At 42.3% G+C, this 23,897-nt stretch overlaps 2 long non-coding RNA genes across 7 annotated transcripts in view; one reads left to right on the top strand and one right to left on the bottom strand.

Annotated features, from left to right (window-relative positions):
- The window catches only part of LOC142055030 (uncharacterized), a 275,522-nt gene extending 258,980 nt beyond the window's left edge, over positions 1–16,542 (top strand). Inside the window, exons 19-24 of the long non-coding RNA XR_012659779.1 lie at positions 875–9,812; positions 9,928–10,079; positions 10,926–11,100; positions 12,118–12,315; positions 14,514–14,854; positions 15,779–16,542. This is a non-coding gene — a long non-coding RNA (uncharacterized LOC142055030). The remainder of the gene's footprint in view (positions 1–874; positions 9,813–9,927; positions 10,080–10,925; positions 11,101–12,117; positions 12,316–14,513; positions 14,855–15,778) is intronic.
- Positions 136–22,143, bottom strand: LOC142055029 (uncharacterized). 6 transcript variants are annotated; one of them, XR_012659773.1, is made up of 9 exons: positions 21,864–22,143; positions 20,832–20,884; positions 19,598–19,690; positions 14,492–14,607; positions 13,089–13,244; positions 10,896–11,011; positions 3,195–3,368; positions 1,702–1,820; positions 136–1,587 (listed from the first exon to the last, which is right to left on the bottom strand). It is a non-coding gene; the product is annotated as an uncharacterized LOC142055029 (long non-coding RNA). The 6 variants fall into 6 exon arrangements; XR_012659774.1 differs by lacking the exon at positions 19,598–19,690 and having other exon boundaries at positions 21,864–22,141; XR_012659775.1 differs by lacking the exons at positions 19,598–19,690; positions 20,832–20,884; positions 21,864–22,143 and adding an exon at positions 14,782–14,857.
- Between the last annotated feature and the right edge of the window lie 1,754 nt (positions 22,144–23,897).

Here is a 23,897-nt window from a genome sequence, read left to right as displayed (position 1 = left end):
ATTAACTGGGAAAGAAAAAAAAAAAAAAAAAGAGGAGGAAAAGAAGAATTCTTCCCCCCTTCCTCCTAAATGAAGTCTTTCACCATCTTTTTCAATTAGTCCTGGTTTTATTTTTTAAACCGCACAGAGAGGCAATTATAGCATTTCATATATGTTTTTTCCAGAGTGGGAAAGGCAGGGTAAAATTAAGGGAGCTAGGAAAAGGAAGGAGAGTGGGGAAGGAGAGGAACAGGAATTTAAAAGATGAAGTTTAAAAAAAACAAAACAAAACATGAATGTCTCTCATTCTAGCACTCCAAGTGGTGACAAGAGTGAGAAGAAAGAGGAGGAAAAACTAAAATATCCAAAATGTTTTGGTTCATGACAAAGAAATGAAGCAAAACTTCCCAGCTGAAGCAGAGTATGCACTTTGTTTGCTTCCAAATGCTTCCTGTGGAAGTTTTTGAACAAGGAGTTAAAAATGATTGTGCGTGTTGGGGTCAGGGAGAGATCACTTGTTTCTGTGTGTATTCACCTGCCTGACCCTACAGATTCAGACAGCATCCACCAGGTTGTTGGGAGCATAACCATGGGTGAAATGCAAATGAGCGACTGGCAAAAGCTGCAGTGTTGAGCTGGAGAAAGTGCAAGGACATGTTAAGGAGCATCCTGTAGTGACTATATTCCTGCAGTATTGCTGGTCCCATCATGGAAGGGGAGGGTGGCGGTGGCGCAGGAATAGCAGCATAGCGTGCATTAAACCATATGCCACCAAACCATATGGCAATGTGGTCTGAAGTCTTTCAAGGCATTTCCAACTTGGAAAAGGCTTGAAAAGTTTTCAAATGGGGTTTTTATTATCTGCTGAAACAAATGACCATTTTTCATTCTACAGGGAAAGTTTATCTGGAGGAAGGCAGGCGAGAGGCAGCCACCCTCAGCCCCAGCCGCCTGGTTCCTGCTCCCGAGTGGGTGGAGGAAGCGTCACAGTGTGGGGAGCATATTTCTTCCCCAGTTGTCAGCAAGCTGTGCTTTAATAAGGGCATAACAAAGAATGCATGAAGGAACATTAGCTGCAAAAGTTATCCCATTGGGAAGGAAGCTTGGAAGAGGTTTTTGTTTCTAAATGTGACACCAAGGCTGGAAACCCAGCACACATCTGTGCAAACCTGCCCAAGGACGGAAGGCATCGGGCGCTGGAGATCTCCCCCTTGCTCAAGGCAGTCCCGCCAAGGTGGGGTGGACTTGGTTGGGGAAGTGGGTAGTTTTTCCCACATCATGCCAGGATGGGGTGCGTGAGACACCAGTGCCGCAGCAAGAGCTGGGGGTTCATGGTGGGGAGAAATGGTGCATGGGCATGGGGTGGCCACATGCATCCTCCAAGGGGATGGACTGAATGGCGACATGACCATGGAAGAAACAGTGGCACCATCCTCACTGCTGTAGGAGCTGTTGGCAATGCCTTGGCATGAGCAGGGTCACCAGCACCCACAGCCCTTGGCTGCTGCACTGGGCTATATTGCTGTATCAGACACAGGTGCGGTGGTGGGGCATGGTTTGAAGGAGTCTTCATCCTCTTGGTCCTGTTTGAGATACCATTCATTTGAACTGCGTGCAGCAAGAAGAAACAGCATTGGCTTGCAACAAAAGCTGGTGAGATCCAAAAGGCACAGGGGAAAAAAAAAAAACAAACAAACCCTGCTCCCTCAGTGTTTTACTTACCTCTAAAATTTTATGGCTAACTGCAAGGTGAACCATTCAACTACATGGCAGGCATCAGGGCTTTCTTATCAGTGACGTGTCTGTTGGTGTTTTTTTCATCTAGAGTCTGCTCATGGCATCTTGAAATTAAGGGAGAAAAACAGTTTCCAGGAAAATGTAGAAGAGGCCTGACCCCACTGGCTTCAGAAAAAAAAAATCCCCAAAATTGAAAAAATAAAGAGGAATAACATGCACTAAAGCCTGAAAGCTACCCCAAATCTTACTCTTTGATCTCATGGGTTTGGAGAGGACTTGAAGATCTCATGGCCTGTTTAAAGCTGGGCTGGAAGAGGCATCACAGAGATGGAAAAATGCTCTGAATGATAGTCATGTAACCCACCTCAGAGCAACTGAAGGGCACAGAGAGAATAGCAGACCATCCAGCACTGTTTCTACCCATGACAAATGCTGCAGATCTATTGCCTTAAGTGATCTATTATTTTCTGGTTAGACAAGTCTACCTATTGTGTTAACCAGCTTAGCTTTTTTTTTTTTAAGTAAGTCCCTGGCAAACTTGGGCAGAGGTCACCTGAACAATCCTGGTTTTTAACTCTTAGGGGGAACGTAACTTATGATTTACTAGATAGCTGTGGCAAGCCTAATGTAATAAAAGTCTGACCTGTGTGATATGTATGGGCTACTGTATTATAAATAGTTAGTTATATGGGGAAAAAAAAGTATAGGGGTTACAGAAATCATATTAAAGCAACTAAGTAAATACAAAGATGGTTAAAGTGTCTAACTCTATATGCTATAAAGGCTAAAGCAAACCAGATCTCTTTTCTAGATACTTTTTCCACATACAGCAGTAACTGGGCTGCATAAGAGAGATCTAAAGCAGTTGGTTGGTATTGATAATAATCATTTCAAAAAGCCCTGGAACGTTTAAAAAGAATTAGAAAGGATTTCGCTGGAATCAAAGGGAGAGCACTTTCCATGGCTAGATGTGTATTTGGGTATCTGCAAACTGATTACATCAGAGTGAGCAGAACAGCCTTGATCATCCAAGACTTTAAAATCAGAAGAAATGGATTTTCCTGTTTGGGCTCTTTTTTTCTCACTCACACATCTTACAGCTTTCATTCTTCTGCCTACTTGATGGTAAAGTAACATTTATTTTGGCATGGAGGCTTGTGGTGCACTGTGAAAGGCTCTCTGGACTGAGCAGCTACAGCATACACTGACCCCATGGGGGTTGGAAACCTGGAAATATTTAGGTTTACCTTGGGAATCACTCCAAGGGTCTTTTTTTTTCATCCCAACTTTTGTTTTTAAAGAAGTGGATACCTTCACACTTAACTGCCATATCCACTGTGTGATGCAGACGGGACTCCTGGCTCAACGCCTCACCGGCCCGCCATTCCTTCAGCAATGCCAATCCCATAACCAGCTCTCCTGCCACGTGAGCCAAAAAAAAGTGTTTTGTGTGGATTTCACCCTTGGGGATGACTTACGCATGGTGTCAGCCAGCAGAGAGAGGCTGCTCAGCCCCCCTGCACCCTGGCTTGCCTTCTCCTCCTTCACGGTGTGGTGTTGGCTGTCTTGGCTCTTTGCTCCCATGTCCCCGGCTGGCTGGGAGGGAGCTGGGATGCCACTTTGCTCATTCATCCTGTGCCAAGGGTGTATTTCTGTTTGTGAAAAAATAAGACCACAGAAGGAACTGAGGCAAACAATGGAGCCAGCCTGAAGCCTCACCAAGCCCTCCGTGGGAGGGCACTCACCAGACCTCCCCCAGGAGCTGGTTTGGCTTGTGAAGCCTGCTGAAAACAATTCCATTTTTTTTTCTTTTTTTCCTTTGGTGGTTTTTTTTTTTTCTTTTTTAGCTTTCTCCTGGCCTAGGCAATGGATTTGGTCAGTGGTAGGAGGGGAGAGGGGACTGTGGCAGAGGGGAGCAGGAGGGAGACCCTCCCCTCATACAAGGGCTTGCATTGGTGGGGCTCTCCCCACCAGCCCAGCTCCTCGTTCCTCCCAACCAGCGATGGACAGAGGAGCGCAAGGCAGGGGATGGGATGAGATCAACTGAATGGTGAGAACTGGGGGTGGGGACAGTTGAGGGGGCGGAGTTTTTTCTCCTAAGCTCCAACATATATTAGATAGATATTTTAAAGTTGCAAATCTGGGCGAGCATGGGACTGACACACAGCAAATCCAATGCAACCATGCAAAAATGAAATTACATCCATCACCCCTCTTCCTACCATCTCTGTGGTGTCAAAGTTAGCAACCAAGCATACAAGGTAACCCAGCTCCCAGCAGAGCTGGCAAGAGCCTTTTCTTACTGTTTAATGGGAGTGTGATAAAACCCTGACCTGTTCTAAGGTCAGGGAATGTATTTTCTTGTAATTTCCTCTAATGGTGTTTATGTCATGCACAGGATCTACAACACCCAGGAAGCATTGTATTTTTAAACCCATATGTGGATTCCCACTGTGACACATGAAAGAGGAAACACTCCCGCGTGGGCTGCGGTGGGATGGTGTGTTACCCAGAGTGGCATCGCCCTGCCTGTGCCCAGGGTAGTGAGGGCACTGGGCCACACAGCGGCTCACACGAGCGTGTCTCAGCTCCAGCCTGCGGTGAAGAAACCTGTTTTTATGGAGAAGGAGGGGTAGGAAAACTCACTTCCCATTGCTCATGGAAAGCAGATCAGTCCAAAGAGGGCTGATTCACCTATTAAAATATGCACAGTTTTTTGGCAGATGACCTTTTTTTTTCTCTTTTTGCAGTAATTTCCCTACTACAGTTATCATCCAAAATAACGCTAACCCATCTTGCTGCTACCAATGGAGAGGCTTTACAGTGCTATGGAGAACTATTTTGATGGTACAAATCACTTGACCTAAAGATTCTCAAAGAGTGTCAGTGGTGTGCACTACATTTTCATGCTGCCAAACCCTTTGTTTAGCACATGCTAAGGAACATTTAACATTTAAAGATCCCCTCTGTACATCCTCTAAATGTCTCCATCCTTTGCTTTTAGATTAATATGTCTCTGTGAAAATGAGATAATTGATTACAGAGCCGTATTATTTACAAATGAAGTGTTGTTCATGTATTGACCTTTCATTTCTATAGCTCGATACTAGGCCTTGTACAGCAGTTTTAATTAGTGAAATGGTAACAGAATTAGAAGAAAAGGGGGAAGAAAAGGGCTTCTGTGCATGCTTTTAATAAAAGGAAGCTTTAAGATGACTTGTATATTTAAAACTGTAAAACTTAAGGTTTGGTCAGATTCTGCATACCAAGTCTCAGTTTGGAAAGAAAGAAATCTCCTGCTTCCAAACACATCGCAAGTGGAAACGCAGGGTGAAGGGCCTGATCAATAGGCATGAGTGAGTGTTTGCCTTTCACCCTGGTCCGGTAGCTCTCTGTACTGGTGGATTAATTTCAGCCCAATCTCCTTGACCAATCAGCAAAGCCCACCTTAGCCTTTCAAGAAGAATGGCACTGAAGGGGACTTGGGTGTGTACAGAAAAGCAAAGCTCCCAAAACTATGATGCTAGAAATGCTGAAGATGCCAGAGGTGAAGTGTAGGAAGTTCATTCTCCTGCAGCAGAACAGGGCTACCTGGCCTGTCCAAACCCGCCTGCAGAGCCAGGCTGGTTTGACTAACAGTGCAGCCCAGATCCTGGGTGGCTTGGGCAGTGAGTGGTCCGGGCAGCCCTTCTGAACCACATTCCCAGCTGCGCTGCCTTGCACTCAACAGCTGTGAGCTCACGATAGCTCAAACCCAGCCGAAAGAGGGATAAAGAGTAAGGAAGCAGGAAGAAAAGATGAAATACAGCATAAACATAGTCCACAGGAGTTTGAGGTTTAAAAAGAAATATTTTCTGCTTGGGAAGGGGAAGGATACCTTGTGAAAGCCACAAACAAACTTTGGAAAGCTTTGGATTTCAAGAATAACCAGGAAAAACTGTTCCGGCCATGAGTCTGACACAGTCCTCATGTGAATGCTTCATTCTGTTTGTGTCTGGCTTAGTTTGACCTCTTAAACGAGTAATTGTTTCTAATGAACCTGAGGATTTTGATGGGGAGAAGGCATGCTGGAGGCAGGCGGCTATCTGTGGCATGAAAGCCAAGCTGTTTGCAATGCTTCCTTAAGGTGGCTGGTCAAAGGCAGTGATGTAACACGCAGGAAGCGTAAACCCTTGCAATGCTTTACTTTCCACTAATACAAGCAGACAAACAACAACAAAAATCTAGATTTAGCTGGACCATCTACTTGTAATAAAATACCAAACAGGCAGAGCTGACCTCAGGTTGATTCCACCATCCTTCCCCAGGAGGGTGAAGGAGGATCTTCGACATGGCCTTCAATGGATTCAGACCCATGAATATAAATATATGAACTATAAAGCAATTCATTTAATTTCTTGGTAACAAAGTTGTTAGTTACTATCCTTACAGCTATAAAGGAACTATTGTAACTACAGAAGAGGGCTTTATATATATATGTATGTATAAATGCAACAGAAGCATATTAAAAATATCTGTCATTGCAAATCTGGAGAAAAATATTAGGCTCAAATAAGGTCATTGAGGAAGGATAGCGGAAAGTAATGAAGGGAAGGCTTTAAGGGTGTTTTCAGTATCCTATGGATTAAGGCAAATAATAAACACCACTCTTCAGAGGGTCTGTTTTGGAGGACTTTTGTCCCATGGTCTCACATGCAACATCCACTGAAAAGAGGAAAAAGTAAAAAAAACACTTCAGCACTCTTCAGGAAATGTGAATGTGCTGCTTTGCTGGCTAAATTGTTTGCAGCATGTGCTTCAACCAAGGGAAACTCAGCTTCCATTTTCCTACTGAGAGGCTGGGCCTGTTCCCCTCTAAGTATCATCATCTTCTGACCCCAACAGTGATACACCATTCTTACTGAACAGTCACTCCTATTAAATGATGTTGCAAGGAACAAAATTAAATGTATATTCAATATAGCTGAAAGAATTCTACTGTTTATGGTCAGGTCTCCCACACAAGCTAAATGGTACATCTAGGCCACAGCCCATGGTATAATTTTGCAGCAGGAGGCAGCAGGCTTCTAGCATCCCCAGCTTGTGGCTGTCCCCATGCCTGCGCAGAAAAATCCCTAAACAGGGCCCGGCCACCCCAAATGACCAAATTTGAGCCCTTACCACAGCTGAAAATGGGGGGTGGGGGGATGGGGGGTGGGAGTGAGGCGCGCCCTGTTGCCTGAGTACAATATATCCCATACATCCAGCTCACTGGACTAAGCAGGACACAGGGACCCCTCAGATGTGGAGCCAATAGGCAGCACTCTGGCTACCTGGGATTTTATAAATCTTGCAGCTATCAGTCTTTCAGAGCTCCAAATGCAAAATCCAGCGGCCCAGGATATTATGTGGATTTATGACTTGGGATTTATGAACTGGTCTGGATAAAATAAGAACTGCCTTGACATTAGTTTTTTTTGAGGTTTGAGGAAAAGAAATAATAAAAATTAAGACCTGATTTTTTTTTTCTCTTTCAAAGCTTGCTGTTTATAAAAAGGTAGCTGTTATATATATATTCAATTATTTTGATTTTTTCTTCTTACCTGTGTGCTTCCTGGGGCTGGAAGCAGAGCAGCACAAGAAATGCTACTCTTACAGGTTTTCCTTGCATTCCTGGCCCTGATCCTGGAGTTAGGAAAGGTGCTGGTAAACTTTTAGAGAGATGGCTGCATGTTTCCAAACAGTAGGTAGCTCCCCACAACACCACTGCCCCAGCCCTCACATGCTTTCATAACTTTTATTATTTAAATAATTTTGCAGCTTTTTATTATTTTTCTCTTATGGCAAGCTGGGGTTTTAGGGGGGTGTGTGTATATAATGTGTGCGTATACATTTGTGTATGTATGTGTGTATGTGCACATATTAATGTGTGTACATTTGTACAGCTCTAAATAGGCATCAAATATATATACATGTGTATACATGTACACATGCATACACATGTGTATATGAACACGTGTTCATATGTACATATGTACAAGTACATGGCTGTATGTATACATGTACATATAACTACATGCCTATTTACAGATGTATAAACATACACACAAACATACACATTTATTAGAGAGCATTATGGATAGTTTGTACATTAATTCTTTGATTAGAAAACAGTACAGACTATCACTTTTTATTTTGAACTGTATATATTTTGCATGAAAGCCCATCCCAAAGGACTTTCTGTCCTTAGATGTAATTTATGGTCTTCCTTCCAATTTTTTTCATCTTATTAAAAAAAAAAAAAGACGGTATTTAACTTGATCAGCAGGAGAAACTGCTAGATATATTTTTGCCACCTCTTCTGATTGACCCTTTAGTACCTTCTGGCCACAGCTTCTGGGTGATTTTCTTTCTGCAGTCCTTGAGTTAGTGCTTTGCTCGGGTTTTTTTATGGATCGAGGTACCCCTTAGGAAAAAAAAACAGCTAAATATATAGCCCCAGCCTTTCAGCCTACCACATTCTCCATCCCCTTGGGCACAAAGTTGTCCTGGTACCAGCACTGCCAGACTCTGCCAACACCTTCACCGTGGGTTGCTGAAACCTTTGCACACATCCTTCATCTCCTTCCAACTCGAGCTAGCACTACGTAGATGTTGACAACACCCTGTTTAACCTCCATGTGAGACCTGCACATGTCAGTGAGTATCTCCTAGGGCTTCAGCCAGCCTTTTAAGAAGTTAAGTGCAGGATCAGCTAATTCCCAGGGCTGTATGAGGAGAAAAAGACAGTGAGGGCAGTGTGATGGAGGGTGCTTTAGCCCCTTCTCCTGGTGGTACCACAGCCACACAGACAATGCTGTGCCAGCACTTAGGGGAGGGGGGAATGATGCTCCTGGAGTTACTGATTTTTGCTCTGTGCAGGAAGAACAAGCTTTTACATCACCTCTGTGCCTGGATAACCTCAGGTGGAGCTGCTCGCCCTGGATGAGGAGTTCAAACCAGCCAACCAAACCCTCCCAGCCCCTAGCCTGTGGACCACAGCCTGAAAATGCAACAGGCTTGGCCAAAGAAATGTCAGCAGGTTACTCTTTGTGGGTCTGAAGCAACATAGTTTGCTTTGGTTTAAATTACCACACATTCAGAGTGTTTTTCAGCATGACTCATGTCCCAGAAATAATTTGATTTTGAGATTTTTTTTAAAATGAAATTGACAAGCCCAAACCTTATCTTAGAGCTAGATAAAATTGCTGCTTAAAAGAAAGAAATCCACAATTTTATTATTTTTTAATTATTCAGTGTGAATTTCCTGACTGCCACCTCTTTTTATGCTCAGAAATTATGCGGTGAGCCACTAGGTTTGGGATGAAGAGGCCAATGGGGTGCTCCTGCCTTGGCATATCCCTAACCTCAGATTTGGTTAAAAAAGTTTGCCAAGAATTTAATGCAAATTAATGAGATTTAATGAACAGCAAGGAAGGTGGTGGTTGGGAATATGTCTTTCCAGTTTTTTACCCACTGAGCATCTGTACCCTGGTACCTCAGGTATTCACTGTGGTTCCCATTCAGGCACTGGGGATATTTTGGGGGGAAAGTGGGGGAATTTGAAAAATAATTTTTCTCCTCAAGCCTTTTTCTGTCCACTTTCCACAACACTGGCAGACAGAGAAGGGCAGGTGGCTCTTGCTTTTACACCGGGGACGTGGTACCCCACAGCGGATTGGCTGCGCCAGCACTGGCAGGGACCAGTGAGGGCAGCAGGGCAGCTGCGATGCCATGGGGACATCCCAAGCCTCTCGCCCCTCTCTCTGCAGCACCCAACACAAACAAAACCCACCAAATTATTGTGCCCACAGGGACAGGATGGCCAAAAGCATCTACACTTGGCTGCTTGGTACTGGCACATGGCTCCTGCTCTCCTCAGTCCCGGTACAATCTCCATTGTAGTTTTGCCATTAAAAATTATCTCTCCATCTGAGGGCGAAGGAGGGGGCTGGGGGCAGTCTCTTGTGCAAGGCACTCAGTGTCTGGACCCTGCTAAGTTCAAAGGCACCCTCCCTCCCGCCCCGAGGAGGGATGAAGCTGGCCGGAGGATGGCTGGAGGCCACACAGACGGGAAGGTATGTAACAATCCATTTATCACTTTGCAAATATTAGTGCTGCTCGCATTTGCTGCAGCAATATTTCTTCTTAGAAATTGGTGAAGTGAGTAATAACGATGTTATTTATTCTAAGACCTTGGAACTGAGAAGCAATAACAGGGGGACTGTTCCCTTGAAAGCTTTGGAGGTGCTGGAAACAAAATGGGAGGAAGAGAAAATAGACCAACAAAGGTCTGGAAGAGAGAAAGCCATCGAAATCTCTTGTTTAATTTCATTGCCCCAAAGGTAATAAAACGCATTTTGTAATGATTTATATATAAACAAGGAGGAGTGGGAGAAGGGTGAACATTTCAGATTCGTCTCTAGCTGGCACACCCTGCAAGGTAGCAGGAGCTTCCGTCCCTCTGCCCCTCAGGGCTTACCCCCAGCGCCTGCTGGCATCTCGGGTTTTGTCTCTAGCAAAATGCCTTCTTTGCCGCAGAGTCTGCCTGTTCCCTTCTTTTATTTTTTTTCTTTCTTCCCCCCCCCCCCTTTACATCCCTTATCTGAATATATAAGGCTGCCCTTTGCTCAGATTTATGGGTTGGGGCAACGCTGTGTGTATTTACAGTCTCCTGACCTGCAGACCTACAGCTGAACAAGAGCAGGAGGAAACCAGGGCCCATTCCATAAACAGAGACAGATACGAGGGGGAGGCAGCAGGAATTGCGAGCAGCACTTAACATTTTTAACTCTTTGGCCAAGCCAAGGAATTAGTGATTAGATTAGAGGCAAAGAAAAATGAGAAGCGGAGTTAAAGACGAAGGGCGGGGGGGAGGGCAGGAAGAGGGCGGCAATGGCAGAGAGCAGCCCCCCAGTTTGGTATGGGGAGAAATTAAAAGTTATAAAAGGTTTTCTGGGGCGAAAGGGAATAGGGATGAAAGCAAATCTCCAAAGCGTTTTAATCAGAGCTGTGCTTTCCTTGGGTAGAGCCAAACAGCTCTTTTCAAGTCTAATTACCTTTTGAGGAGGTAGATTACTTAGTCTGTGTTTATTCGGGTACTAATTGCCTCAGATTAAGTAAAAAGAAAACCTTACTCAATGATAATAAATATTTCTTACGTCCATATCTATCGGTTGGTTTGTTGGCAGAAATTCCGTGCAGACAAGACATATTTCAAAGGGGCCGGAGAATTACCCGACTTCTCCAAGGCAAAGGCAGCAAAAGTGGCAACAACCTGGAAAATAAATAAATGAAATGCAATGTATGTAGGGGTCACGGTATAGCATAAGTATATCAACATGATGAACAGCTTTGATGAAAATGGTAAACAAAACCACCCTCTCTTCCTGTGGCTTGTTTTACATTGCAATAAACCACTGACTCTATAACCTATCAGAACATGCTGAGATTTTATGCATCATTTCCAACTACTATTTGAACATTTGGTTTAGAGTAGTCATGAACTATAATTAATGGGATTTTTTTTTTCCTGATAAAAAGCGTGCTTTATTGTATTTTATTACCTGTTGGTCCAAAGCTCCATATAGATGACGTAAATACATTGTAGGTTTTAGGATGGGGATAAAAAGGAGGGGGGTTTTGCACATGATTATGATGAATTAACATTTACCATCTGTAATCAAACCCAGAAGTTTAGCTTGCAATGCCCTGTCCAAATTTTCTTTGCTCCTACGAGCAAGCTAGTAGCTCCGGGATGTCGAGATTTTGGCCCAGCTCAGCCTGCCAGGAGGAGAGGGGAAAAAAAAACCAGCCCAGGCACCACAAAGACCATTGAGATGAATGACTCTATTTTATGAGCCATAAAAGTTTTATTCATCTTGACACCGAAACAGGTTTAGGCAGCGAGTTGACACGCCTTAAATAAATAAGTGGAATTAATTCCCCGGTTCTTGAAACAATAGCGGCGTGCCCGTAACGCCAAGAGCTGCCCCGTTGTTACCCATTGCTGCTCGATATTGATATTATTTGTGGTTTTTTTTTTTCCTCCGGGGCCTGGTTGCTCCACTTCAGATTCTTCCCCTGTTTTATTAGAGGTTGAAAAAGGTTCAAGACCTGGTTGTACCGCTGCTCCCACCGACAGCTAAGGAACCAGTTTGGCGTCTGGTTTGTCTGTTGTTTTACTGCTGACCTTCAAATCAACTTTCCCCCCTGACCCCAGGAGGCATCTATCATGACAAGAGGCTGTTTAACACAAATGGTGCCCATTTATAGGGGAAGAGAGTCAGAAGATTTCCTTGGTTGTTCGGTTTTTTGTTGTTTTGTGTTTTGGGTTTTTTTTTTTTAATGAAGAATTTGATTTTTTCACCCCTCTTTTCTCAGTCACCACAGGTGAAATCCCTCCTAGCAGCTGGCTTATGAAATAATGCGAGGGGAGGCCTTAATGAGCTGAAAGCACCCTCAGCTGGAGATAAATATATGCAAATGAGATGCACAAACAAAGGAGCCCGGACAGAGAAATATCTGCAATTCCAGCAAAATGCTGCCTGCAGCTAGAAGATGAACAGCTTTGATAAAATGGTAACAAAAAGCACCTTTTTCTCCTCCAGCTTGTTTTACATTGCAATAGAGCATTGTTATTGTAACCCATCGGAGCATGCAGAGGTTTTCTGCCGCAGCTTCAAAAAAAAAAAAAAAAACTGTTTAAACATTTGTTTTTAAGGCATTCATGGGCTATAAGCAATGTGATGGCTTGGTTTTTTTGGTGGCTTGGGGTGGGGTTTTGGTGGGGGTTGATTTGGTCAGGGTGGCTATTTTGGGGGTGTCTTTTTTGGGGGGTATTTTTTGGTTTGTTTTTTATTTTACCTGTTGGTCTCTCTCCGGCTCGGTTTGCTGGTGATTTTTTTTTTGTTGTGATGTTTTACGGGGGGGGGGGGGTGGGGGGGGGTGGCTGTCTCTTTGCTAACAAAAATCCAAGTTTTGCTTTCAAAATTTGGAGGGAAAATACAAGTTGACAAGTAGTGAGAAGCAGCTCTGGGCAGGGAGGAGAAGCGGGGAAAAAACCCAGACTTGAACGTTCACCAAGCAGCACCCAAACAGGCAGCTTTAATGAAAGCAATCAAGACTCTGAGCTAATTCAAAGACAGGCATCTAACATGCTGATTTTAATAAGCTTTTAAAAGGCAATCTCTAACTTTTAAAAGTCGCTCTTTTTAATTTAATTGGGTCTTTTGGTTCATATATTGCCAAAACAAACACAGCCACTAAAATATATTTTCAGTATGTACAAGTAGCATATCTAGACAATGTTTTAAATTAGCCACATATCTGGGGGGGAGAAGAAAGACGCTTACTTTGGATGAGTTGAAGACATTTTCCAAGCAGGGCTCGTCACGTCAGAATAATACCTTTATATCCTCGTCCCTGTGTGAATGTATGGATGTCTCTTTACCTATAGGCAGCTTCAGAAAACAAACCAGATCCACTCTGAGAGATACCCAGGTTACTTTCTAAGAGGCAGAGGAGAAAAAGGCAGAGAAAATACAGTTCTGTTTAACTTTTAACCTTATGACATCATTAAATAGATCATTACAGATTTATAAACGGAGGATAAACACTATAAAGTTTAGAGGGCCCTTTACTCAAGGCACTAACCGCAATTTTTATATCTGGCAAGAAGAAGAAAAATAGACTTACCTTTAAAAAAAAAAATCCCCCTCTTACCAGGTTATACGGCTTTGGCACTTACAGATGTTAGAGCAGACAAGTGTCGGATTTCCCGATGTCAAGCAGATTTCCTAATTTTTCATAGACTTCTCCTGTTGCATTTTTGGCCTGATGTGAGAGTCATCAATTTAATTTGTGGGGCTACGTGCTAGAAACCGGGATATACGTGTGCTTTTATGAACCCTAAAGCCTGACAGGCAGCTCTCTGGCAGCTTGCAGTTGCCCCAAGCTCAGGATTTCAAGAGTTAATAAAAACTTGGTTATACTAGGAAGGCTTGCTTTTTGCAGCCCAGGTTTGTAGCAGCATAATTATGTTCAACTGCTGTTGTTTGAAAAGGGCAAACAGCATCTTAGGCACAGAACAATGAAATTACAGCTGAGATTTAGGTTAGCAAAAGCCGTCTTCTGCAGGCTTTTATGATTCATTATTTCCCATTAAATACAGTATTAGAAGTGTACACCAGATAGCTCATGGTTGCTGCGCTCAGAGCACATTATCTATATTACACAGGTCTGGGGAGCAGAATTAGAAAACTTTGGGGGAATGAGCAATATGTGTTTGCTGATAGAAGTACCATATGGCTCATCTTCCTCAATTGCTTTCATTGCGACTCTGATGCTGGAGAAATTAAAGTTTTATTTGATGTGGCACAGCTTAATGAACTGTCTTCTGTTAGGAAAATTGAATATGTTTCCTGTTATTTGAGCGCAGAGCCCTCATGGTTTTGGCTGATGAGGGATGCATTATGTATTGTTTATTTAGCATTTTGAAAACAAAAGCAGATATTGGAGGTAAAATTGATTACTGCAGGATGCGTTATATAATCACATTTTTCTTTCTTTCATTCTTTCTTTAATTTATGGCCCTGTCTATTATTTTTATGACAGCATTTTTCTGGTGTCTCCCCCCACCCCCAAAAAACCCAGGGTGGGGATGTTGAGGCAAAGTATATAATCTCTGCTTTGTTTAAAAGCAGCACAATAATTTTTAAAGCTTAAGGAAAGACACGAAAGAAAAAAGTGCACTTACACATGTATTCATTCACCTGCAGGCCCATGACTGCTGTGCCGTCGGTCTGGGGATGCTCGAGGACCGTGTGTGCACTGGGCTGCGTCGCTAGGGAAAGACTTGTTCCTCTGTCCTAGCTGGAGGACACAAAGAGGGGAACATCCAGACTTCAGTAACCAAACACCCCAAACCTCACATTTCTAAATACGCTGGAGAGAGTTAATTGCAAAATGTTAATGCCTGGAGGGGAGGGGGTGGCTATAAACCAGAAGGATATAGGAAAGTAGCGGGTGGAGCAGGGCCTGTGTTACCTGATGCTGCAGCGTCCGTCGTTTATCGGTGGCAAGAAAGATGTTATTGATGGAAACAGAGCTCAGATAAAAGGCAACGTGTGTTTTGGGCTTTTTTTTATAGCATACACACATGCACGCACACTAAGGTATATGTGCCCTACCTGTACTACGGGGGTGTTTTTTCTCTGTTAGTAGCAATAAGACCAGCAATAGAAAGGGCTGTGTGTGCTAACTCCCCTTCTCCCCAAATTTGTGAGCAGAGAAGCATATTTAAACTCTGAAACTTAAAGGCAAAAGGTATCTTTGACGTATGTTGTTCTTATTAATTCCACTTCTACTTGTTGGAAATCCTGCCCCATGCCACCCTCTGGCTTTTACTGTTATTGATCCCCCAGAAAAAGTGGGGAGCAGAGACCGGAAGGTAAAAACTAGCTGGGATAGCTCAGTGATTTTCTCCTGCCCTCCACACTGCTCTGACAAAAAGGCAATTTGTCTTGCGTGCCCCGTGATGTTTGAGGACTCTGGCAAACGTGCATGTTAAACAAGCTCCGCACAGAATCTAAATACCATCCATTAAAAGAGAAAGTCCCAATGTGTTTATAGCAGTGGGCCAAGGCACGCGGCCCTCGCTCCGGCAAAACTCCCATTGACGTCAGTGGGGCTTGTGCTTATGCAAAGAGTGCGGGATGCTGCCCTGCACCTTCTTAAAAGAGAAAAAAAAATAGAGAGAGAGAAAGAAAAAAAGAAATGAGTAGTACTGGAAGGAGGATGTTGCTCTTGAAAATGTCTTGGAGCAAAGTGGTTAAGCAAAGCCTGTACAAACAGTGACTATAAATATTTTCCATTCTGTATAGCTCTTCAAACAGTTCCCTGCTGTAATTTCAGATGAGCTCAAAAATAAATAAATTATAGCACAAGGGGGGGGGGGGGGGGGGGAAGAAAAAAATAACAACGGCAACAAAAAAATTACATTGCAACCGATGCTGAAACAACAAAAACTTCATTTTTTTTTCAGCCAGATCTATTTCCCAGAGAAGAAACCGGTCGGTTTTTATGAAGGGCTGCTCCATGACAGGAGCCTCCTTTGAGGAAGACCATTATGCATTGTTATCAGCATGGCGTAATTTGACTGTTGACAAAGTATCTGTGGCAGTGAGAATGAAAGCAGTTAGAAGTGTGGTGGGTTGTAATCAAGAAGATGCTTAGCTGTGCAACGCTGCATCTTGAGCAGATTTGAATCAACATTGCCTTGAGGGGACACACACAAACACACATACAAAAAAAAAGTCCATTAATTTTTAGTGGGAAAATTAGAGTGGCACTTGATGAAGTGAAATTTGACATGCGTTAATTGCTCCACAGCTCTCCCAATTAGAGATTTTTGAATTCTTTTACTGCTGTCAGCCTGATGCCACATTGTCTTGCCGGACAAATAGTAAAATTGCAAATCGGGTTGATCAAGAAGTTGGACTTTGAGATATTGGACTCTGGCTCATTTGCTGCTGATTGTCATTTTCATAGGAGGGTTGGGGGTGTTGTGGCCTATGAAGGGCATTTGGGGAGAGAAAAACTACATTAAAATCCTTCTTCTTGGTAAATAAGAATCAATGATTTAACAGTGCTTGTTTAAAAAAAATTAAAGGAATGCAAGAAGTGGACAATAAAACAATCGAGTTGCAAATAAACCTTTAACCTTTGTTAAATCTATATCTTGCGTAACATTTCAAATATAATTCTGTTTATAATAAAGCCATTAAATTCAGTTTATTTTTTTCCATGCACATTGTTTGCAGTGTGGTATGTGGAGGCAAGGGGTGGGATTCAGGTTCCTGCATGCATTTTGCCCTGACCTGAAAAGCAGCATAGCAAGACCATGTTTTATATCAAAAATTAGTTGTAAGCTTGTACGAACACAGGTATTGTCCTGGTTCTGAAAGCATAATTTTGTCTCTTTTGCTTTTGTGTCCTCTCCCCCCCGCCCCGATCACTCCTCCCCTCCCTTAGCCTTTGAACTCCTCTTAATTCATTAACATATTGAATTTTTTCAATTTTCCATTTTCTTGCAATAACAATATTAACGCCAGGGCCAAGGCCTGATTGGAGCTAAATTACTTGTTACCTGCTGGCATTTATTTATATGGCATTGAATTATAAAGCTTTGCTATTGTCATGCCTTGGGCGAATTGTTTATGACACCAGTAATAGGAGTAATTGTTATTGTTGAAATTACCTGTCAGCTACCCATAGCAGTGGCCCTTGTCCCACTGACAAATAGTGACAGGGGAGAGGGATCCTCCGCACGTCCTCCTGATGACTTCTCCTCTGATAATAAGGAGTGCAGGGCCTCTGATAATTTGCCTGTCACTGTTGAGTGCAGCTCAGAGAGAGTTGGCCAAATTGTTGTCATTCACTTTGACAAAGACAGCAAAACGCTCTGGAGCAGGAGGAGGATTATCAAAATAAATGAAAGCGCTCACGCGTCCTTTGTTTCGGGTTTTTTGGGTTTTGTTTTGTTGTGGTTTTTTTTTTTTCCTCCCCATCCCCACTTGCCTGCCTTTATGCCAGAGTTGTAAAAATGGGAAAAATGGGAATACATTTCTTAGCGGTGTGAGTTCAGAGGAAGCACAGGGAAGGGATGATGACACAAGGGCTTGTGCAATTTGCTTTCTGGTCGCCTGAAATGTTTTGGTTTCTAAATATAAACTAATTTTATCCCATATCCCTCCCCACCCCAGTCTGTTTTTTGGCAATTACTGACTGTTATTGCAAGAGAAAGGGTGGTGTTTCTGCTGGGTGTATTTTATTTTATTTTTCAATCGTTTTCTGTTTCATAGTCAGCAGCATTTCTCTCAACTCTTCTTCTCTTGCTCTTGTACCCAGCACTGTGAAACCCTCCTGGTGCAGCAGTCAGTGATGTCCCCATGCACAGGGCTGCTAGAGGGTCTGCAGCTTTTTGCCCCCTTGAGCTACTGCAATATCAGCTGAATTATCTTCACCAAAAATATTATTTCCTCTAGGAAAGGAGTTTCTGCCACTGATAAACCAAGCGGAGGTTTCTTTGCTGCTGTGAAGGACCGGTAACGAGACTTTGCAAAAAGGTGGCGTTATTTGTCAGAGCCTATCTATTCAAAAAAAATAATTCCAAAACTCCCCCTTTGTTTTCCTGCGACTGGTGTACACAGGAAGACACCCACTCTCAGTGGAGACTTGCTGCCAATCACACCCTGATGCCACTGAGAAAGGCTTTGCTCACCGCGGCATTTCAGGGATGCTCAAAGCACAGGTTTGGGGTGAGCACGTTACACCCTGACTGACAGGGAGGCATCCACCCCACAGCCTTCACATCTCATCTTAACAGCAATAATTTCCCCTTTATTGGTCTTTAGACTCAGGTAATAACTACCTGGGGCACGAAGCACCTGGGGGGCTGCTTTAGGCTCTTCGCCCCCCCCCAGCCAGACCCCGTCTGATCAGCAAAACCTCCCACCGTGTCACCGATGCATCATTTTATTAGTTGTAACAATGTGGTTTGGTCCACGTAAATACCTGCGGGCGCTGCCTCGCCCCTTGATTTGCTACTTCAAGGAGTCAGTCCGAATCATTGCCGCTGAGAAATTTCATCAGCGGCGAATAAATCTGCCGAATTCAAGCCTTTCATTTGTAACCATTCTGCTCAAACGCATAATTTAGCCAAATTATCAGCCGCCTCCATCTTCCCAGGAAACGAGTGCAAACAACGTTTTAGGAACAGACATCTAAATTTAGTAGGGTTTTGAATAATTGATAGGCTGGAGTGACAGAAGATAGAAACTTATGTTTCTAATCATCCCAAAGCATTTCTCCTTCCTCCCACCCCCCGAAATGAAGTCACTTTGTTTGCAGTTAAATGTACGGAAGATGTCCACTTAACAAGTATAAAATTGTGATAGCATTAAGAGGTTATCCGCGGTAATAAAAAGTGGGGAACATGCCTGGAAATGTGATCTGTAAGGCAGATAATTTTTAAGGATGGGGCTTGTCCTTGCTTTGTCTGGGGAGAGGCACGTTAGTAATCCCGGGGGTGGGGGAAAATAACGCACGTTTCCAAATGAAGATATTTAAAATGTGTAATGTATTCCAGCGTGCTACTGTAAGCTGCCATTTGATATTTTTCCTATAAAGGCTAAATTAAACTTCCTAGGAACGGCTGTGTATCTCCTGCTCCTAGCTGCATCGAAAAACAAAATACATTTTAAATGGCTATATTACCAATACTCTGGTAGACTTTAACACACGAGCGTAATAGTCCTCCCTCTATTTTCTCCCTCCGTTCCTAAATGCAGCCCCAGCGCCCAGACAACCCACCTTTAAATTTCAAGCTCATTTGAAATGTAAACTTTTAGCAAGTAAGCGATGGCTTAGGGAGCTGGATCGCTGCAGTGACTGGCAGCAAATTCCTTTTTCTCCCTCCCTCCCCTCGGCGTAAGGGGTTTGAAATACCCATCAGTGTCAAAAGAAACTGCGCAGATCGCTGCTGCTCTAAATAAGGCAGAGCAACATTCAGAAAAAAGCCTCCCCCCCCAAAAAAAAAAATCTCCAATGGATCAAAATGACGTTTCTGTACCGTGTCAGTATGGATGATAAAGCGTCATGTTTTGTGTCATTTTGAAAAGATATTCTTCAAAGAAATTTGGTGTCTAAACAGGCAGCGGGCTTTTGTTTGAAACATTTAAGATCAAAAGTTAGGAGAAGAACAATTAATATTGCCTATTAAAATCCCCTGTTATTGTTAGAGCTACATTTTGTGGTTACTAACTATAAATAAAAGCAAAGGAACAGAGCCGCGATTTCTCACCACTGCAAATATAAAAAGGCAGTTTCCAGCTTCTCCTTTTTTTTCCCCCCTCCAAGTTGCTCTTAGATGTGTTTGCTGAATAAACGGGATTAACTGTATTTAAAACAAGAGATAAAGAGCAGCTCTTTATTACACTGAACAGTCTGCATGGTTTCCATGCTCCTCTGAATGCACTTCATGCCTGGAAAAAAAAATTAATATTTTACCTTTTTTAATGACACTGTATAGAATAAGCAAAATGTCTTTGTTATAATCCAAATACAGAATCAGTAGGGAATGGTAAAAAAAGGGCATTTTTACCATTTCTGTTTCTGGCCAAATGCTGGGGTGATTTTTTTTTTTGTTTGCAGCAGGATGAGAAACTAGGGAAGGAAATCTTCATTTCACTGAAGAAGCTTTCCCCTTTCCTCTGGCTGCAAAAACTCACCGAGCACTGTTAATACAAAACTAATGGTGAGAGTGTGATCTGAAGATCCAGCCTGCTATCAGCTGAATTTCAATGGAGGCTTTCTCAAAAATAGGTACAAAGAAAAGAATTTAGACAAATTTGCCTCTTAACCTTTAAAGATTTCCTGCCTATTCCAGTATGTCCTTTATTACATTAATTTTTTATTTAAATTACACCATTAACTGGATATGAATTTATCAAGAATACATATATTGATTTATAAAACAGTATCATTAATTATTATAATAGCTAGATGTAGCTGATATTACAAAGCCATTTAAAGGTTTTTAATATAACTTGGACATACATAGATAGATAGATATTATGGACAAGACTACAATTTAAACTGGCTACCAGCAGTTAATGAAATCCTTGATTTATCTTCTCGTTTTGAGATTGATTATATTGTTGCTTTGTAAAACTATTTATTTTATGCCATTTTTTCAAAGGATGTCTCAATAAAAGAACAAGGTAAATAAAATACCCGGCCAAGTCTCAAAGCATATTTTGGTTTACACTTTCTTTTTTAATGGTGCTGCTGCTAATTTATTACATGTCTGGAGACTTGTCACCTTCACGAAGAACTGGCTTTCTTGATAGGAGCTCTGTTTTCAAATGCACAATTTCATATATTTGGATTTAAAAAAAAAAGAAGGGGGGGAAAAGAAAAGGCTGTCTTCCCAACGACATTGTGTTTATTTCTTAAACCAAACCCCAGTAAAATGCCTTTCTGGCGTAGATTTCTTAGGCATATTTCTGTTTAAGCTGTGGAAAAATGGGACTTACCCTAGTGCTGCAAAGCAGTCAGTCATGGAGAACATTTTGATTTAAAATGCAATCTGAAGAGAGAAAAAAAAAAAAAAAGGAGGAATGATATAAACAAACAGTACACTGCTTCAGGTTACTCCTAAAATGTTCCTAGCTTAACTAATACATTGAAAGTTTAAATCTTTACACATTGTTCTTGAGGGGTTATGTCTCTTGACTCTTTATTTATATCACTTATTCTTGTCTAGGAACATATGTTACCGATTTATTATAGTGGTTTTTTACTGTTAGCCAGACAAATGTAAGGGCTAGCTGAGGAGGGGTAGTTGCATCTGATGAGTTTAACAATTGCAGGGCATCCTTTAGGGGTAGCCAATGGGCTCTTTTGAAGCTATAATACTCACCATTAACCATTTTCATGCTGACATATTTTTATTGTCAAAGTTGGGGCTTCCCCTGTCGTCAGCCTCTTTTGCTTTCAATGGCTTCACAAACAAATTGAACGGGCTGGTTGAGAGCCGTTCATCCAGCAAAGGCTTTCGTAGGCATCTTAAACCACACTCTTATAGCTTGGTATATAAATCCGCCTAGTGTACTCCCCGCAACTGAATATAAGAGCATGGGGAAAATAATACTTTAAAAAATCTAATTCTGTAGTACATAACAAATGCAAACAAATACTAACCATACGTGGTCAGATTTCTCAGAGCCATTACTGACACCAAAAGGTAACAGAGAGGAAGACTTTTCCCATCAAAGCAAAACCCCCTCACATTCCTATTTTAAATGGACACACCAACAGAGGAGGGAGAAGTAAGAATTTGAACTCTCCCCACCTTTTGCTTTCTACTAATCTTCTGTCCTATCCCTTTGCTCAATGCCAACAAATTCCTGCAACGACACTGGAAACTGTAACCCTGTTTGCTGTTGCCCCATCTTGAGCTTATGGGACCCAACAGGTTCCTAAAAGCCATGGGGATGTAATTCTGAACATAATGCCACAGTCACAATTTCCAGCCTTTTGGAGCTAAGTTACACCATTACACCTACCAGCATGTCCCACCATAGACGAGATGCCCATCATGGGATGTTCAAGAGCCCTGCTCACCAAGGATCACCAAAGCAGACTGTAGGACACACTCCCAATTTCCTGCTGTTGGGAATTCAGTCAGACCTTTGGGATGGAAGACAGCTCTGAAAAGTTGGTTTTCATTTCCCTTGCATCTTCAGGAAACAGGGGAAGAGGCTTTGTAAATAAATGAGACCACAGGTTCAGAGCAGTGATGATCTACTGTGGAAAAAGATACAGTGAGCAGCATTACAGGTGGAAGATATCATGTTTTGGGTAGAATAAATATGGGAATTACAATTAACTCACGAGGCTCCCTTGAAAGGGAGGCTGGGTTGGTGGATCAAGGCATGTCTCCCAATAGTGCTAGTGGGTCCTTAACAAATTCCACATGATACAGTTTTTACTGGGAGAAGAGGGAAAAAGAAGGACTCATGTGGTTTTTTGTTTTGACTTAGTATCAGTTCAGTTGTCCTGGGATAATTTGTTTGGTTTTTAAATTTTAAAAAATGGCCAAATATTCCCTCTACTTATTATAGGGTGTTTTGAGAAGAATCTGAACTTCCTAAAGTAGGTCTGGATTCAGCAGTGTGCAAAAAAACTTGTGTGGAAATAAAGATTTTTTTCTTTCTGTTCACTTTTCTGTCACATTAAGATAGCTTAATTTCCCCCCTCAATTACATTCTAATTGTACTTTGGATGACCTCCTGCAGTGATTTGCAACCCAAAGTGATCGTTCAGAAGCAAATCTTGCCCTCCTGAAAGCCAAAGGAATGGGCACACCAGGACTCCTACAATTGAGGGTTTGGAATCTTGATTTTCCCACTTCTGAAAGGTTTTATTTAGGCAGGTGTCACTAGTGTCCTGGGCAAATATAAAATATTCAGTGGCATGAGCAAAGCTTGGAGCATGTAGATTATTATGTATTTAGTTTTCTATTGTAAGGACATTACTGGCAACTTCATAATTAAGCTAGTAACCTCCCTTAAATTCCCCCCCCCCTTTTTTTTTTTTTTTTTGCTGGGGAGGGAGGAACTGGGAACGCGGCTCAGTCTCTCAATCACTCTCTCTCTGTTTTGTCCATCACCTTCGTTTCTTTCCCCTGTTTTTGACCTGCACTTTTTCTGGATCAGACACTGGCAGGTTGAGAGGTAATAAGAACCAGATGGACATAGTGCAGAAATTGCCCAAATGGGTACGAGAATGTGGGGAGCTGTCAGGCATGGAGAGAAGCTGGAATTTTTCAGCAATAAAATGGGATTTATCGCCACTCTACCACAGTCATTGCCGACAACCGTTTACCTTGACAGAAACCCCATTCCAATAGGCCCTGCCGATGCAGATTTTTTTTTTTTTCCCCAAAGAGTGATGATTGGTATTTGTTCTAAGGCTCAAATGGCCTGCACTAAAGGTGAAGCATTAGGCCAAAGTCCTGTATTCCCTACTGAGGCAAATGAACCTGCTAAAATAAGTTCCTTCCACAATAGCTGTGTAATTGAAACCAGAAAGTGAGAGAATTTGATAAATTGCTTGACCCTGAAGGAATGTTAAGGTCATAAATTTTCATTGCAGTTTTTGCTTCTTTTTTAAGAAAAAGGAAAAAAAATAATCTTTTTATATACATATTGATTATGTTTAGGTATTTGTCCCCGAATTCCAGCTAGCTTCCAGATCATTAGCCATTACTTTGCTGTCCTCTCCCAATAGGCAACTATGACAAGGTTTAGAACATTCTTACCTACACCTTCCTAGAAGGGCTGAAGGACACAAAATATTCACAAATGGCAGCACTTACATACTACTGCTAAGGAATCCACCACAAAAAGCACTAACAGCCTGAAATGGGGAGTTTAGCAAGTGCAATCCCTTTACAAAGATGAAATTAGAAAAAAACCCAAACCCAAACAAAACCCACAAAAAAGCGCCACCCAACAAAAAAACAACAACAAAAAATTAAAAAACAAACCAACAAACAAAATACCAGTACAGTACTTGAAAAATAACGGAGTAAAAAA

The sequence above is a fragment of the Phalacrocorax aristotelis genome, chromosome 3, assembly GCF_949628215.1.
Source record: "Phalacrocorax aristotelis chromosome 3, bGulAri2.1, whole genome shotgun sequence".
NCBI classification, from domain to species: domain Eukaryota; kingdom Metazoa; phylum Chordata; class Aves; order Suliformes; family Phalacrocoracidae; genus Phalacrocorax; species Phalacrocorax aristotelis.
Note: the sequence above shows the minus strand (reverse complement) of the source record. Positions and strands in the feature narration are given on the sequence as shown.